We start from the raw sequence: 17,791 nt of genomic DNA, 5'->3' as shown, positions 1-17,791 counted from the left end.
AATCTAATAGATAAATGTTTAACTATTTTCCTAGCAAATGTCATGTCCTCTTAAGTTTTCCCAAATCAGACACCACAGACCTCAACAGATTTCATTAATGGACCATCATCAAGTACATGGAATGTTGTCTGTCTTCAAGGTTCAAAGATAGGGTTTGAAATCCAATGAAACTTAGCAGTGTGTATCATTGGAGAAGTCACCTGGCCTCTCTAGCCTCACACCCTCATGTTGGATAATGAAACCACCTTGGAGTTGATGTGAGTTCAAATGAGATATTGGTAACAGTTGTATAAAGATAGCAAAATAGTGTGTGAATGGAAGGGATGATGTTTCTCATATTTTAGCATCTTGCTACAAGCCAGGCACCCTGGGGATGCTTCCCATCCATTATTCCATCTAATTCCCGTTCTGCAGTGTGAGGCCATGAGTTTATCAGCTCTGCTCTTTTATGCCACTCTACAAATGAAAAAACAGATGCTCAGAGAGTCCCACTGGCTTGCCCAAACTTGTGTAGACAAGTGGGCTTTAAGCCCATAGGGCATAGATACCAGCCCAGATATGAGGTGTCCCAGGGCTGGAACCTTGGCAGTGACCAGCCCCGTGACACAGGTAGCTGGCTCTACTGAGTGTCACCATGTGTCAGGCACCAGTATAGAAATCTGATCTGTATAAATCATTTGCTTCTCTCAAGACCTCTGTGAGGTAGGACCAAGGAGGTAACAGACCCTTGTTCTGGGAAGACCATGGGGATCTCACCAGCTCACCCTTCCTGATGGCCTCACAGCCTGCCAATTCACAGGATGAGCCAGGTCAAGAAAGAAGCCAGGCTTGAGGTGCTGTCAACCATGAAGAGGGAAGCTTCCTGGCAGAGATCTGCAGCTGTCAACTTCACATTCTTCATAAGGAACTGAGCCTTCCTAAATACCTTTCTAGACTAGTCTGTGAAAAAGTAAAGTGAGGTGAGTGTGGGGTCTCTTCCCCTGAATTCCTGGGCAGCCTGTGTTGCCTCTACCCCACCCCCAGCCAGCCATTCTGCGGTTAAGTAAGATCTGCTGAGTAAGTCGACCTCCCTAAATCTCCCCATGATTAACGCCATGTATGGGTGCTGAGAGGCACTGTGCCTGGTTCAACATCTCCACTGTATTGAAGGGAACTGATCCACAGAGAGTGTAAGCTAGTACTTGGCAGAGCAAGGTGTTAATCCCAGAAGCTGAGCCACAGCCATAGCTCTATACAGTAAACTGGAGGTGGACTGAGGCCAAGAGAGGAAGTTCCCAGCACATCGTAGGGGGCTGTCCATGGAACATGCTGGCAAGTGAGTGCTGTCTATTATTTCCTTCTCTCTCCCACCCTCTCTGGTACAGGAGTAGGTTCTGTGGCTTTAGTGCTCTGTGCCTGGGTCTCTCTCCACCCACAGAGGTCACTCTCAGGACCAATTCTTACCAATAAACACCTGCCTGAGTCATAGCCTGTGTCCCATTCACTAACTACCCTCCTAGAAGGAGAAAATGCCCTTTTAGTTTCTCCAGTGAAATCTCCTCACCCAGAATTGCTAGAGCCAGGCCCCTGCTCCCATATCCCCCAATTGCTGTTTGGGTCCAGACCCTCCTCCCACATGGGCCCTCTTGGCCTTGATCCCTTGGTTACAACAACTGATCTGAAAGATCCAATGTGTATTCATTAACTCTTCAGTTAACCTTGATCTTAACCTCTTTCTTATCTGGGTTTGTAGCTCCATCTCCTTCTGTTGGCCCCACGCTGACCCTGTAGGCCCCACCACAGTCTACCCCACAACACTGATTTCATGTAACCCCACTGGCTTTTAGGGTTGGCATAGTTCACTAAATTCTCCAACAGTCCCATTTTGTAGTTTAGGCAAAAGAAGGCTCAGAGACACTAAACAGAAGGTCATGGCAAACCCAGAGTTAAAATTCAATTGTGTCTGAAGCTAAAAGCAAAGCTTTCTCAATATCACTGTATACTTATGTCTAGCCCCCATCTAGGCACTCTCCTGGGGAGACCCTCATCTCTGACCACCATCAGTGCTAAGCACAGGCCCGGGACAAAGTAGGTGCCTGAATAGACAGGTGAGCTGATGGCAGGTACCTCTGCCTGAACATGCCCTTGGGGTCTGACTAATACAGGGCCCCCTGTATCAGGACAGGTGTCTGTGGGGTGTGAGTCCACATGGGTGTGTAATGGCTTCAGGTCCATGGCTGCTCCAAGGAAGCTGTCACTAAGCTCTAGAGAGTAGAAGAACTGCAGGATATTTGGTTTGATCACATGGTGATAGAAAGAGGATGTTATGTGCTCCAATGCCGCTGAAGAATCCTGGGACCCCACCCAGAATCTCCCAAGGGAAGAGTGGACATCCTTATCTGACTTGGACAAATAAACTTTGGCTCCAATGCAGGAAAGTCAGCGAGATCTTGGTTAACCCAAACCTCTTTGAATGGATTAAAACTTCTCTCTCATCAGTTAGAAGAGGCCCCCTTGTCAGTCAGCCTACTCGGAGCACCTGCTGCAGGTGCCCCACAGGGTGTGCTTTTTAGTTTCCTGGGCTGCTCAAGCAAATACCATGAAGTAGGTCAGGATAACAATGGGAATTTATTGGCTCAGTGTTTGAGGTCAGGAAAAAGTACTAATTATAGTGTCATCAAGGTGATGCTTTCTCTACAAAGACCAGCTTTTGCGATCCTTGGCTCCTCTGTCACATAGAAAGGCAAATGGCAGCATCTGCTGGCCTCCTTTCTCTACCGTGTTCCATTGGCTTTCATTATCGCGTTCCTGTGTCCTTTTCATTCTATGTGTCTGAATTTCATTCTGCTTTTAAAAGATTACAGTAATGGGATTAAGACCCACCCTGACTGACATGGGCCATATCCTAACTGAAGTAGCCTCATCAAAAGGCCCTACTTATAATGAGTTGTACCCCAGGGATGGATTAACTTTAAGAACATAATTTGGGGGGGGGGGGTGGATACAAAGCTTTGCCACCCCAGGGAGATTTAGACCCCAGATGCATTAGACAATGTCTGCAAATATTTTGCCATTAAAAATCTGGAAGAGGGCTTTGCCACTAGAATCCAGCATGTAGAAGTTAGGGATGCTGCTAAACATCTTACAATGCACAAGATAGCCACCCACAGCATGGGAAAACCTGGGCCAAAATGCATACATTGCCAAGTTTGAGTAGCCCTCAGCTCTGAGTTCGGTTGGTGGGTGCTTAGAAGAAGACTTGAACCCACATTCAGTGAGTTCTATTCTTCATGAGGAGACCAGTTACATACATAGACACCTTAGCTGAAGGCAAGGCACAGCCCTGAAAAGCAGAGACCTGTTCACTCCCAGCTCTGACTGACTAGGTGTGTGACCTGGAACAAGTTACCTATCCATTCTGAGCCTCACTTTTCACATTCTGCACATAGGGGCATAATAAGACAAATCTAGAGACTAAAGCAAAATTCTGCAAGTGGCTCACAAATGAGGCTTTGTCCTTTTTCAGCTTGCATGTCCAGCCTGCAATATAGGACTCAATGAATAATCAACATCAGACTTTAAGTGTTCCCCAAAGCGTAGGCTATAACTGTCCTAAGAAGGTGGAAATTGCTGAAGTCTGTGGAATTGGGTAGAGAATGGCAGTAAGCCAGACAATCTGGGTTGTCCTCACAGCTCCACCAGACTCTGGTTGAGTGTCCTGAGGCAGAACCTTCCCCTCTGGGGAGCAGCTGCCCCATCCATGATGGGATTGGGGGGAACCTCCAGGGGCTGCAGTGATACAAAGTCATCCCTCCCTGATCTGGCCTGCCCCCAATATAGGTGGGAAAGTCCCTGACATTACTTGTGAGCCTCATCGACTTTCCTGATGAATGGAGGTGCTCATCCCTACCCATCTGGGGCATGGGCAGATGTAAGCTGGGGAGTCGAGAGCACCGACACTGGACCCAGACAGCCCGGGCTTTGATTTGGGTCTGCTGCTTTACACACTCTGTGACCTGGCACAAGGAACTTAACCACTCTGGGCTTTACTTCCCTCATCTAAAAATTGGGAATGATAACAGTACCTACCCGGCAGGATGCTTGAAGTTTTAAATGACTTAATGTTTGTAAAGGGTAAAGAACAGGGTACATAGTACATGTAGAAAGCACTATATAACTTTCTGATATTTTTCTTTTCCTTTTAGTGAAGATATGTAGCAAATTGCTTAACAAGGCCATGTTTAATAATCTCTGGTTCCAGTCCCTGGTACCGTGGGCAACCAGTGGGAGATCCCATGTGGCTGAATTCGGGTTTGTTGCCCCCTCTGCCTCTTGCAGGAAGATGCTATCTGCATCTCTTAGGTCCTCCTCCAGCTGGCAGTCCTGTGCTGCCCTAGTTTCCATCTCCCTGGCTGAGGGACCCCAGGGACCCCAAGAGACAGACACACCCAAGCATGAGCAAGGCCACACATTCAGACAAAAGATAACCCTGAATCTGGCTGACTTTGCTTTCAGCCTGCACCATGCGCTGGCCTATCATCAGCCACCACCACCACCTTCTTCCCCCACTGAGCATTCTCACTGCATTGGTTATTTCCTTCCTAGGGGCTTGGTTTCCCTGGGGCCAGAGACACACAAATCCTTGAGAGCCTGAAACTCAATCTCACACAGAGGTTGGAGGCTGAAATCTACAAAGGCTTCTAGCATCTGCATCACACCCTCAATCAACCAGACAACCAGCTCAGCTGACCACGGGCAATGGGCTGTTCCTCAACAAAGTCTAAAGGTAGTGGGTAAGTTTTCAGAGGATGCCAAGGAATTATACCACACAGAATCATTCTCCTCAACTTCAAGGATGCTGAAGTGACCACAAAACAGATCCACATGTACGTGAAAAAGGGAACTCAAGGAAAAATTGTGGATTTGGTCAAAGAGCTTGTGAAGACACAATTCTTCCTCTGGTGAATTACATTTTCCTTAGGGATAAGGCTACACAACCAGCCTGAACTGCTTCCCATGGAAACTTCCAAAAACATTATCAAACACTCGCTGTGATGGTTAGGTTCATGTGTCAACTTGACTGGCCTAACCATTACTGTAAAGACAGGACATGGACTTAACTCATCAGTCAGTTGATTGCATCTGTGACTGATTACATCTGTGATAAATGAGTGGGAGAGTCTTCTTCAATGAGAGAATCCAACCAGTTGAAGACTTTAAAGGAAGAGGGACTACTTCAGCACAAGGGAACCGGGTTCAGCCCGCTCTGCTGAGTAACACTGAGTCTCCCCTTCCTGAACAGGGAGAGAGTTGGGTTCAAAAGTCACCAACCCCACCACCACCATTGAGTTGCCATGAGCCTGATGTTCTCCTGGAACAGCAGCAGGGAGGGTCTTCCCAAGCTTCTGCATTTCACACCTTGATCCAGGAAAGGTCCTTCTGTAATATCACAGGTATACTGACCTTGATGCTTGTAGAACCACCAAATCACAAGAGACAGCTGAGTAAGGTGTGCCTAAGAAGGACTTGGACAGCCTTAATCTCCTCTCAACAGTTTTCACTTATTATACCCAAGCCACCCTCAAATAAACATAAGTTCCAAGTAAAAGTGCTTCCTCAGACTAGGCAGCTCCAGACAAAACTCTAGGCCAGGACTCACCAGCTTGGTTCCTTTAAGCCACCATGCTATAGAAATTCTGGAGCCTCCCATAGCCTCAGAACATACTCAAAAAAGCCTATTCTGTAGTCTGCATGGATTTCATCCTTCCCTTTTTGACCAATGATGAGCAGAGGTTCGGAGGAAGTATCTCAGCAAGGGAATAGGGGCTTCTCTATTCCACGTTTATCTGCGCTCCCAACTCTGCTGGTGTTGGATGAGGAAATCACCACCACAGTGCCCAGTGGAGCTCTCAAGCTGGGTGCTGCTGATGGACTATGGGGAACAGTCCCCTTCAGCCTGCCTGACCCGAGCAACTGCAGCACCTGGAGAGGGCAGACTTAAGAAACAATGCTATAAGTTGCTAAAAAATAGAAACCCAAAGTGATTTCCAACCCAAGGACTAACTCAAGAGCTGCCTCAAACTCTGGGCCAGAGAGCTGTGGGAGGTAGACCTTAAACCCCTTGAGCCACCTGGATGTCCTGGTGCCCCCACACAAAGGTCTGTTCTGGGTCCAGTCAGCAATGGCTAGGATCCATGAAAGGGACTGTCACCAAGTTAGAAATGTCCTGATCTCAGGGATATCCCTCCTTTTTAGAAGACTGACCATTCTAAATAACCTGCACTAGGAGCAAGGGGGAAAAAATTCCAACATGGCACTTTGGGAGAACCAAAAACATTGAGGTGACTTCCTAAGGACAGCAGTTGAATTTGGAGTTGAAGGGTGAAGTGACAACAGACGGACATGGGAAGAACCTGCTTGGAGAAGGCCCAGCAAAAGGAAAGGCCCAGACCTTGGAACATTGGGGATGTATTTTGCAATGGCTCGTGTTCCTCTCTATTTAGATCAATGTAGTTGGATTGACCCCAAGGGGAATCTTCAAACAAGTATATCTTTGCATATTAATCAAAACAACTATGCTGTGCTGGACTGTTTTATGTTTACTATAAAGCAAAATATAAATGCATAATGGCATGTAATATAATAATAGTCATGAAATAAATAAAAATTCAAACCAAACTAATTAAAATATTCACCAATAAATATAAACAGATTAAAAAGTGGTTTAAAAGATTAATATGGTTAAAAAGGTTAAAAAAAGAAGTTAAGCTTTAATCCTACTGGCCTACCTCAGTCCACTCTGGAGCTCCCTGTACCAGAGGTTATATCCAAGAGAACCAGGAAACATGGGGTCTGGCCACAAAGGGTGCCCCCAGCCTTAGTTTCCTGGGTGGCCCCTCCCTGGGCCTGGCCTTTCCGCGTGGGGAAGGGGAGCTGAGCCCTCTGGCCTGTGCGGTCCTCACCTCTCTCTCCTTAGACTAATGTCATCTTGCACCAACTCCCCACCACACACACTGTGAGCCTGGGCCTGCATTGGGCACTGGGGATTCATGCCCTCGGGCATACCCAGGGTGAGATATGCTTTCCCAAGGACACACTGATTTTGCCTGGGGGCTTTCTCAGAGGGCATGTGCTTTGGGCAAGTCTTGTCAGGACAAGAAGATCCTTTGGCTGCTCATACTCTCTGACCCTGTGGGCAAAGGAAGCCAAAGGTAGATATACCAAGGCCAAATCCCCTGCAGGATGTGGCAAGAGGAGAGGACACTAAATGTCAAACAACTAGAAAAGCAAACACAGCAGAGCAGGTCCCCAGGGTGACAACCGGGCTTGGAGTCCTTCACTAACAACACTGCCTGGGAGCAAGACAGACCTAGCAGGAAGTACCCAGCCCTAACCTGGCCCACCATCATGCCACTGATATGTGGTAGAGCCAGGACTTGAACCCAAGTCCTTCTGACTCCACAGCAATGCCACTCCATTAGCCCAGGTTCTCCCAATTATATCCCCAGAGACATGATTCTGTTTATATGCTTTTATAGAAAATTCTTCTCAGGCTCCATTATTTGAAACATATAACTTATTGCTCCCCAAGAGTAAAATATTTAGATGCCAACCCTAAATAGCTGGTAGGGACACGTGAAAACAGTGTCTTAGGGGAGGTGGTGGTGGGGGTCTGGAACTCATAAGGCCAGCGAGGGACCAACAGATGGAAAACAGAATCACAAATCCAGATAAGGAAGAGGTTAAGATCAGGGTTAGCTGAAGAGTTAATGAGTACACACTGAACCTTTAGATCAGCCACTGTAACCAAGAGATCAAGGTTAAAGTGTTTCTGTGGGAGGAGAGTCTGAGCCCAAGGAGCAGATGGCAGAGAGGAACAGGGGCCTGACTGTTGTAATTCTGAGCATGGAACTTTCATTGGAAAACTAAAAGGGCATCTTCTCTCTCCAGCAAAATAATCAGGCAATGGAAGCCAGACTCTGGATGGGCAGGGTTTAATGAAAACAAGAGTAGACCCAGCCCGAAGGCTGACTTCTTTCTGCCCTTTGTGATTTGGAAGAGCCCCAGGCACAGAGCACGGAGCCCACAGAAAGCCCGGATTTACATTGGGAAGGCCCCTGTGATGTACAGGGAGCTTCCTTTCATGACCTCATCTCATCCCCAGTTTACAGACAACCCACGAAACTAAGGACCTCCCTTGGTCCTAAGGGCCAATTTCCCCAGCTATTTAGTGGGAAAAATGGTATCTGAACACATATAGAAAATCATAGTCTCTCTACCATGCCATACTGGCTCATTACAATGTAGCAGTTCTTTGTTAACAATTCTCAAATGGGAGACCTACTGCCTGCAATTCTGGCATTGAACATTTGTGTCACCCACTGCAATAAAAAGAAGGCCATGGCCCCAATCTCATCCACTTTGTCATCTGAGCTATGCTTGGCCCCTAAACTCACAAGATCTTTCCTGTGAATGGCACCTCAGAGGTTTCCTCTAGCCCTTTCCCCATGGGGCTGGGCAGGCACACGTTGCTCTGACCTTGTCATTCCTAAGTTGTCCCAGGAACCCTCAAACTCATCTCCTCCAGTAGCAGGTAACTTCTTCCCAGGCAAAGAGTCCAGGATCTTGGACTTTGTCATATCCTCAAACTCACCAAGGTCTAGCTGCCCCCAGACACCACCATACATACATACCTTCTCCACCCTGGTGGTTGGCTAAGGCATCTGGATAGCTCTGGAAGCCCATTATCATCTTTCTGGGTCAAAGAGAGAGGAGGGCAGCAGCCCAGCTGACTTCCACCACCTCCACTCTGCCCTCTCTGTGGCTAAGCTCCCACAGGGCCACAAGACAACCTGGACTGCTTATCTCCTGGGCCCACTGATGGTCTTTCCAGGGTAACCACAGTTTCTGGGCCAAAGCTGCAGGCCTTTAGGAGCAGCTTAAAAGATACAACAGCCAAGAACCCATGTGGGGCCTCCCAACTGGTGGAGTCTACTCTACCTGAATGTTCACAGAAATGTGCTTGTTCTCTGGAAGTTCTTGTTCCATTGACAAAAATCAGTAATTACCCATTAAGTTAGGCTTGGGGATAAGTGTCTACCTATAAGATTATCATATGAAACTATCATATAAAATAGCCATTTTTAAAATTAAAACTGGTGGAAATAAAACAATTTCCCATGATTCAATCTAATAGATAAAGATTTAACTGCTTCCCAAACATGTCTCTATTGTTTGAGTTTCCTCATTCTACATTCCTCCAACCTCCACAAATTCCGTTAACGATGCAAAAATTATCAAACTCCAAGATTGTTAACAGATTTCAGGGTCAAGTTGCAAGTTCAGCCTCTGTCACTTACCAGCTCTGTGATATTAGAGAAGTCACCTGGCCACTCTGAGTCTCAGTGTCCTCACTGTGGATAATGAAGTCACCTTAAAGTTGGTATGAGTTTCAAATGAGATATTGAAAACCTCTTTCAAAGATGACAAAGCAGCTTGTGAATGTAAGGGACAATGTTTCTCAAATCTTTAGCACCCTGGGGATGCTTCCCATCCATTATCCCATTTAATCCCTGTGCTGCAGGGTGAGGCCATGAGCTTATCAGCCCTGCTCTTTTATGCCACCTTACAAACAAGGAAGCAGGTGCTCAGAGTCCCATCGATTTGCCCAATGTCGTATACACAAATGGGCTTTGAGCTGATAGCGCACGGATACCAGCCCAGATGTGAGGTGTCCCAGGGCTGGGGCCTTGGCAGTGGCCAGCCTCATGACACAGGACTCTACTGAGTGTCACCATGTTCCAGGCACAGGTCTAGGAATGTGACCTGCATAAAGCATTTGCTGCTCTCAAGACCTCTGTGAGGTGGGATCAAGGAGCTACAGACCCTTGCTCTGGGAGGCCATGGAGATCTCACCAGCCAGCCCTTCCTGATGCCTCACAGCCTGCCAGTCCCCGGGATGAGTCAGGTCAGGGAAGAAGCCAGGCCTGAGGTGCTGTCAGCCCCGAGGAGGGAAATACCCTGGCTGAGACCTGCAGCTGCTCAATATGACTTCCTTGTGTCATAAAGAACTGAGCTTTCCTAACCCCTTTCAACTAGCCCATAATAAGGCAAAGCAGGGTAAGTGTGGGGTTCCCTCTCTCAAATCCCTGGGCAGCCTATGTAGCACCCCCGCCCACCGCCACCCCAGCCAGTCTCTCTCTGAGGATAAGTGAGTTCAGCTAAGTTGACCTCCCAAATTCTCCCTGTGAACTAACACCTCATATGGGGGCACTGTGCTTGTTCATCATCTCCACTCTATTGAGAGGGAAACTGAGGCACAGGGGGTGTCAGCTAGTGTTTGCCAGAGCTGAGTGTGAACCAGGAAGCCGAGCTGTAGCTGTTGTCTCTGCACAGTAACTTGAGGATGGTATGAGGCCAGGAGAGGAAGCAGCTTCTCACCGTTGAGGCTGTCCAAGGTAAGTGCGGGCAACGGGTACTGTCTGGAGTCATTTCCTTCTCTCGTCCACTCTCTCCAGGACAGGAGTAGGGCTCTGTGACCTCAAGGCTCTGTGCCTAGGCCTCTCTCCGCCCACAGTGGGCAGGAAGGAGTCAGCCTCAAGACCAGGTCCCGCTCCTTGTTCTCTACCTCCTCTGCCTTCAGCGTTCCTCTTTCTCGGTCTATTTTAAACCATAGCCTGTGTCCATTGTCTCATCCCCTGCCTAACCCTCCTGCCAGAGAGAGCAGATGCCCTTTCAATTTCTCCAGTGGAGGCCCTTGACCTGGGATTCCAGAGGACAGCCCTTGTCCCTCCACCATTTCTGTTTTCTGTGCCCGCCCCTCCTCCCACATGGGTCCCCTTGGCCTTGATCTCTGGGTCAACATTCCTGAGCTGAAAGGTTTGAGGTATATTCATTAACTCCTCCTGATAACCCGGCGAACTCTCAGTCCCCTCCTCCCGCCTCTGGTCTGGGTTCTTGGCCCTCCCTCCGTCTGGTGACTGGTCTCTCCCCCGGGCCCCTCCCCCCACCCCAGCCACGCAGCTCGTCCTGAAACAGCAGTCCTTCCCAATGAGGAGACAAACAGGTCACCAGCAACTGCAGGACAGGGACTTCCTTGGGGCGGGGGTAGGGACACCTGAATTGAGGCTTTGGGGAAGGCAGGTAAAGAGGACACGAGCCAGGCAGTTCAGCCAGGCGGCCCCCTGTGGGGGACACAGTTACCAGTCAGTGTGGGAGCCTCCCGGCCCAGGTAAATAAATGGTGGTAGGGACTTTGGGGTAGATCAAAGATTAAAACATTAAAAACAACAGTAACAACAACAACAATGTAAAATGTTTGAGAAGAAAGCATGGAAAATCAAGAAAGCATGGAAATCAAGAATTATTTCTTGACTTTGAAGGAAGAAATAAAAAAGGCAGAAAACCCAGAAGCCATAAAGCTAAAACTGATAGGTTTGTTTTCATAAAATATAAATTGTGTGTTAGAAAAAGTGCATAAGCAAAGTCAAAAGACAAACTGATGCGTTTTATAACAGACGTACAAAGAGATAATTGCCTTAACACTAAGTACCTCATTCAAATTTATAAGGACACAAAAATCAATCCATTCAAACAATGGGCATAGGATTTAAACAGGTACATTACAAAAACAAAAATACAAATGGCTAATAGAGACATGCCAAGGTTCTCATCCTCAAACCAAGATTTTCACATTTAATAAGATTATTCTATTTGAATGCAGAGAAACCTTTGAAATCAGTCTCAACTTACAAGCATCAGGAAAAGTTTATGGTAGACACAGTTAGAATAAAAGTCAATATTCTATTCCTATATTTAGAACACTTGAGAAAGTATTTTTGACAATTAAAAAAGTTTAACAAAAAATTTTAATATGAAGGCTGTACACAACCCAGTTATTAAATCACATTAAAATAGGTTCTTCGGAGAGATGTTTATTTGGTGCAAAATTTATGTTTTGGGGAGCACATTATCTAATTTAACTTGTATGGTCAGTTTAGTTGAGCACCATAATTATATGGAATCTCGAATAGGGCATGAGATCTTGTTGGTTTGAACAGTTTAGTGTGATGCCCCGATATAACCCAGAGTAATTTGGGCAAAGAATAAAAAAGTATTTACAAAGCCCCCTTGGGGGAATGGGGAGAAAGGAGGAAATATTAAATGTCCTCATCTGGGGAATTCCTGATACTCTCACAAGTGGTGGGGACAACAAATGCAATAGGCTGAGCCCTTCAATCTTGGAGCTCATCCCTATGAAACTTATTCCTGCAAAGGAGAAGCTAGGCCTACTAATAATTAAACCTAAGTGTCACTCCCAGAGAACCTCTTTTGTTGCTCAGATGTGGTCTCTCTAAGCCAACTCTGCAGGTGAACTCACTGCCCTGCCCCCTACATGGGACTGACTCCAGGGGTGTAAATCTCCCTGGTAATGTGGTACCTGACTTCTGGGGATGACCTGGGACATGGCATCATGGAAATGAGACAAACTTCATGACCAAAAGGGGCAAGAGAGAAATGAGACAAAATAAAGTATCAGTGATTGAGAGATTTTAAAGTCAAGAAGTTATCCTGGAAGTTATTCTTCAGCATTATATAGACAGCCCTTTTTAATTTATGGTGCATTGCAAGGGCTAGAGGGAAGTACCTGAAACTGTTGAACTGTGTTCCAGTAGCCTTGCTTATTGAATATGAATGTATAACTATAGAGCTTTTACAATGTGACTGTATGATTGTGAAAACCTTGTGTCTGATGCTCCTTTTATCCAGGATATGGACAGATGAGTAAAATGATAATAATAATGATAAAAATAAATAAATAATAGGGGGTGACAAAGGGTAAAAGTTGGGTAAATTGAAATACTGTGGGTAAATGAGAGTGTGGTAGTTAGGTTGTCAACTTGGCCAGGTGAAGTTACCTAGTTCTGTTGTTGTGGACATGAGCTAATGGTACATGAACCTCATCTGTTGCTCATTACATCTGCAGTCGGCTAGGAGGCATGCCTGCTGCAATGAATGATGTTTGTTTAATTGGCTGGTGCTATCCTATACAAAAGTTAACTCAAAATGGATCAAAGATCTAAACATTAGGTCTAAGACCATAAAACAGAGGAAAATGTAGGGAGATATCTTATAAATCTTATAACTGGAGGTGGGTTTATGGACCTTACACCTAAAGCAAGAGCACTAAAGAAAGAAAGAAAGAAATGGGAGCTCCTCAAAATTAAACACTTTTGGGCATCAAAGAACTTCATCAAGAAAGTAAAAAGACAGTCTACACAATGGAAGACAATATCTGGAAACGACATATCAGATAAGGGTCTAGTATCCAGAATTTGTAAAGAGATTGTTCAACTCCACAACAAAAAGACAGCCAATCCAATTACAAAATGGGAAAAAGACTTGAACAGACACTTCTCAGAAGAGGAAATACAAATGGCCAAAAGGCACATGAAGAAATGCTCAACGTCCCTGGCCATCAGAGAAATGCAAATCAAAACCACAATGAGATATCATCTCACACCCACCAGAATGGCCATTATCAACAAAACAGAAAATGACAAGTGCTGGAGAGGATGTGGAGAAAGAGGCACACTTATTCACTGTTGGTGGGAATGTCAAATGGTGCAACCACTGTGGAAGACAGTTTGGCGGTTCCTCAAAAAGCTGAATATAGAATTGCCATATGACCCAGCAATACCATTGCTAGGTATCTGCTCGGAGGACTTAAGGGCAAAGACACAAACGGACATTTGCACACCAATGTTTATAGCAGCATTATTTACAATTGCAAAGAGATGGAAACAACCAAAATGTCCATCAACAGATGAGTGGCTAAACAAACTGGTATATACATATGATGGAATATTATGCAGCTTTAAGACAGAATAAAGTTATAAAGTATGTAACAACATGGATGGACCTTGAGAACATTATGCTGAGTGAGACTAGCCAAAAACTAAAGGACAAATACTGTATGGTCTCACTGATATGAACTGACATTAGTGAATAAACTTGGAATATGTCGTTGGTAACAGAGACCATCAGGAGATAGAAATAGGGTAAGATATTGGGTAATTGGAGCTGAAGGGATACAGACTGTGCAACAGGACTAGATACAAAGACTCAGAAATGGACAGCACAATACTACCTAACTGTAATGTAATTATGTTAAAACACTGAATGAAGCTGCATGTGAGAATGATAGAGGGAGGAGGGCTGGGGACATAAATGAAACCAGAAAGAAAGATAGATGTTAAAGATCAAGACGGTATAATCTAGGAATACCTACAGTGTATAATAATAGTGAAATGTACAATGTACCAATTTTAAAAATGTTTTTGCATAAGGAAGAACAAAGAAATGTCATTATTGCTGGGTGCTGAAAATAGATGATAATTAATACTTTAAAATGTCACCTTATGTGTGAGACTAAAGCAAAAAAATGTTTATTTGTTACAAAATTTATATTTTGACTAGAGCATTTCCTAATATAACTCATGTAGGTAGTTTGATTGAATGTCATAAGTACTTGGAATCTCAGGTAGGACATGAGATTTTGTTGGTTTGTCCAGAGTGATGCCCCGATGAATCCCAGAGTGATTTGATCAGGGACTGGAAAAGTATTTGCAAGCCCCCTTCAGGGAATGGTGAGAGTGGGGAGAAATTCAACTTCCCCAAGTTGAATTCTTGATATTCTCACAAGCAGTGTGGACAACCAAAGCTATAGGCTGAGCCCCCAGTCTTGGGGTTTGTTCATATGAAACTTAACCCCACAAATGATAGGTCAAGTCTACTTAAAGTTTAAGCCTAAGAGTCACCCCCAAGAGAGCCTCTTTTGTTGCTCAAATGTGGCCTCTCTCTCCAGCCAACATGATGAGCAGTCTCACCACCCTCCCCCTCTCTGCGTGGGACATGACTCCCAGGGGTGTGTACCTTCCTGGCAACATGGGACAGAAATCCTGGAATCAGCTGAGACTCAGCATCAACGACTGAGAAAAACCCTAGACTGAGCTGAGAATTAACAGCAAGGGATTGAGAGAACCTTCTCGACCAAAGGGGGAAGAGTGAAATGAGACAAAGTGTCAATGGCTGAGAGATTCCAAACAGAGTCAAGAGGATATCCTGGAGGTTATTTTTATGCATTAAGAAGATATCACCTTGTTGTTCAAGATGTAGTGGAGAGGCTGGAGGGAACAGCCTGAAAATGTAGAGCTGTGTTCCAGTAGCCATGTTTCTTGATGATGATTGAACAATGATATAGCTTTCACAGTGAGACTCTGTGAATGTGAAAACCTTGTGTCTGATGCTCCTTTTAGCTACTATATCAACAGAAGAGTAGAACATATGGAATAAAAATAAATAATGGGGGGAACAAATGTTAAAATAAATTTAGTTTGAAATGCTAGTGGTAAATGAAAGCGAGGGGTAAGGGGTATGGTATGTATAAACTTTTTTCTCTCTATTATCATTTTATTTCTTTTTCTGTTGTCTTTTTTATTTCTTTTTCTAAATTGATGCAAATGTTCTAAGAAATGATGAATATGCAACTACGTTATAATATTAAGAATTACTGATTGTATATCTAGAATGGAATGATATCTTAATGTTATGTTTGTTAATTTTTTTTAATTAATAAAAAAAGGTTTTAAAAAAATCTAATTGGCTGGTGCTTAAATGAGAGAGTGCAATGTAGCATAGCCCAAGAAGCTCAGCATATCTCATCTCAGCCCTCGCAGCTCAGCCCAGGCCTTTGGAGATGCAGAAAGAAATCACCCAAGAGAAAGTTTTTGGAACCCAGAGGCCTGGAGAAAAGGTCAGCAGAGATCGCCCTGTGCCTTCCTGCATAAGAAAGAACTTCAGTTGAAAGTTAGCTACCTTTCCTCTGAAGAACTAATGAAATAAATCCCCTTCTATTAAAAGCCAATCCATCTCTGTTGTGTTGCATTCCAGCAGCTAGCAAACTAAAACAGAGAGGAAGGAGAAAGGGGTATGGGATATATGAGTTCTTTTTTTTTCTTTTTCTGGAGTGATGCAACTGTTCTAAAAATGATCATTGTGAAGAATATACAACTATGATGATTTTGTGAGCCATTGATTGTATAATATGGCTGGACTGTATGTGTGTAGATATTTCCCCACAAAAATATTTTTTTAAGAAATCTCTAATGGAAAAAAAATCAGGCCCTTTAGAAAGCAATTGATTTCTCTGCTGAACACGGGCTTTGTCTATACTTGTTTCAAGACTTCTAACATTATCACATTATTTCCTCACATAACACCATTCTAATATTTTTCCATACCCCACTCATTGCCGTCTCCACACATTCATCGATCACAAGATTTATAAAGGGATCAAATCCCTGTCATATTCCTTGGGCATGTCTGCTGCCATTTAATTTCAGTAACAACTTGTCGACAAATTTTTTCAACCCGGGCAAGTAAGCTTTGCTCTTGGTATCTACTCAGTGGGCTCGTGCTTGCTGACTTAAAACAGAATTCACAACAACCCTCCTCATTTATAGTTTAAGAAACACAGATCAAATAACCAGAGATGCCATTTTCCTCATTTCATATTGCCAAAAATAAGCAAGATTGATAATATTCAATGCTGACAAGTATGTGAGTAAAGAAACATTCTCACACACTCTATGAGGGAGCATAAATGTATGCAAATGCTTTGGAGGACAATTTGATAACATCTATTAAGTTAAAAAAAAAACACCTACCTTTTGACTCAACAATTTCACTGTTGTCAATTTACCCCATGGAAATATTCACAGACAAATAATAGATGTAAAACAATTTTTTTCTTAATTGTATTGTTTGAAGTGCAAAAATCCTAAATATCCATCACTAGGAAATTGATTACATAAAATGGAGGTACATTCCTCCAGTGAAACATCCAGCAGCCTTTAAAAAACATACGCCTAAGATATGAGTAGGCTAATGGGGAAAGATTTCCATTGGTAAAAATATATAGTAAAAACCAAAATACAAAACAGTGGGCATAGTATGATCTCTTCTGTGGGCACACACAGAACATATATTTAACTATTTTACTGAAAGCCAACCATGTACTGGACCCTTGCTATGCAGTAGTGAATAAAACAGACAGAAATTTCTACCCACCAGGAGCTCAGTGGGAGGAGGGAGGATAATGCAGGCAACAAACAGGGCAAGTCAAAGCAAAGCATGGGATCAAAGAAGATGATGAGTCCTGCGGGGGAGGGAAAAAAAAACACAGGGGTAGTGGATAGGGGATAGGGAGTGCTGGGGGTATAGGATGTGGCCAGGAACAATCTCATTGAGAAGGTGGAGATCCAAGGCAAATGAGGGAGCGAGTCATGTGAACTCTGGCAAGGCACAGAGAAGAGCCAATGCAAAGTCCCTGGGGCAGGGATATACCTGACATGTTCAAGGGAAGGAGAGAAGCCAGTGTGTCTGAAGCTAGAATATATGAGTGAGAGAGGAGTGGAAGACGAAAGCCAAGAGGCAGTGGAATGCTGGCTTGGATGGGGCTCATACACTGCACAGCTGTAAGGACTTTAGGTTTTCCTTTTAATAATGTGGGTCCCACAGAGGTTCAAGCAGAGGTGCAAATTGACTTACATTTTCACAGGATCACATCAACACACATATTATTTTAAAATAAAAAGTATAGGTTTTCTCTGTGGTGGAATCTTGAGGTGGTTTTATTTCCTTCTTTACTGTTTTCAATTTTTAGAAATATTACTTTCCAAATATTAATTTAAGAAATAAATAGGAGGGGCTCCTGGGAGATAAGGAAGAGTTGGTGGGCAACTGAGAGTTCA

At 44.4% G+C, this 17,791-nt stretch overlaps 1 long non-coding RNA gene and 1 pseudogene across 1 annotated transcript in view; both read right to left on the bottom strand.

The window, feature by feature from the left end:
* The window catches only part of LOC143652160 (uncharacterized), a 79,751-nt gene extending 70,161 nt beyond the window's left edge, over positions 1 to 9,590 (bottom strand). The window contains exon 1 of the long non-coding RNA XR_013160450.1: positions 9,339 to 9,590. This is a non-coding gene — a long non-coding RNA (uncharacterized LOC143652160). The remainder of the gene's footprint in view (positions 1 to 9,338) is intronic.
* A 6,615-nt stretch (positions 9,591 to 16,205) lies between these two features.
* LOC143651421 (small nuclear ribonucleoprotein G pseudogene) lies at positions 16,206 to 17,391 on the bottom strand (annotated as a pseudogene).
* Positions 17,392 to 17,791: the final 400 nt, after the last annotated feature.

Source organism: Tamandua tetradactyla, chromosome 12, assembly GCF_023851605.1.
Source record: "Tamandua tetradactyla isolate mTamTet1 chromosome 12, mTamTet1.pri, whole genome shotgun sequence".
NCBI lineage: Eukaryota > Metazoa > Chordata > Mammalia > Pilosa > Myrmecophagidae > Tamandua > Tamandua tetradactyla.
Note: the sequence above shows the minus strand (reverse complement) of the source record. Positions and strands in the feature narration are given on the sequence as shown.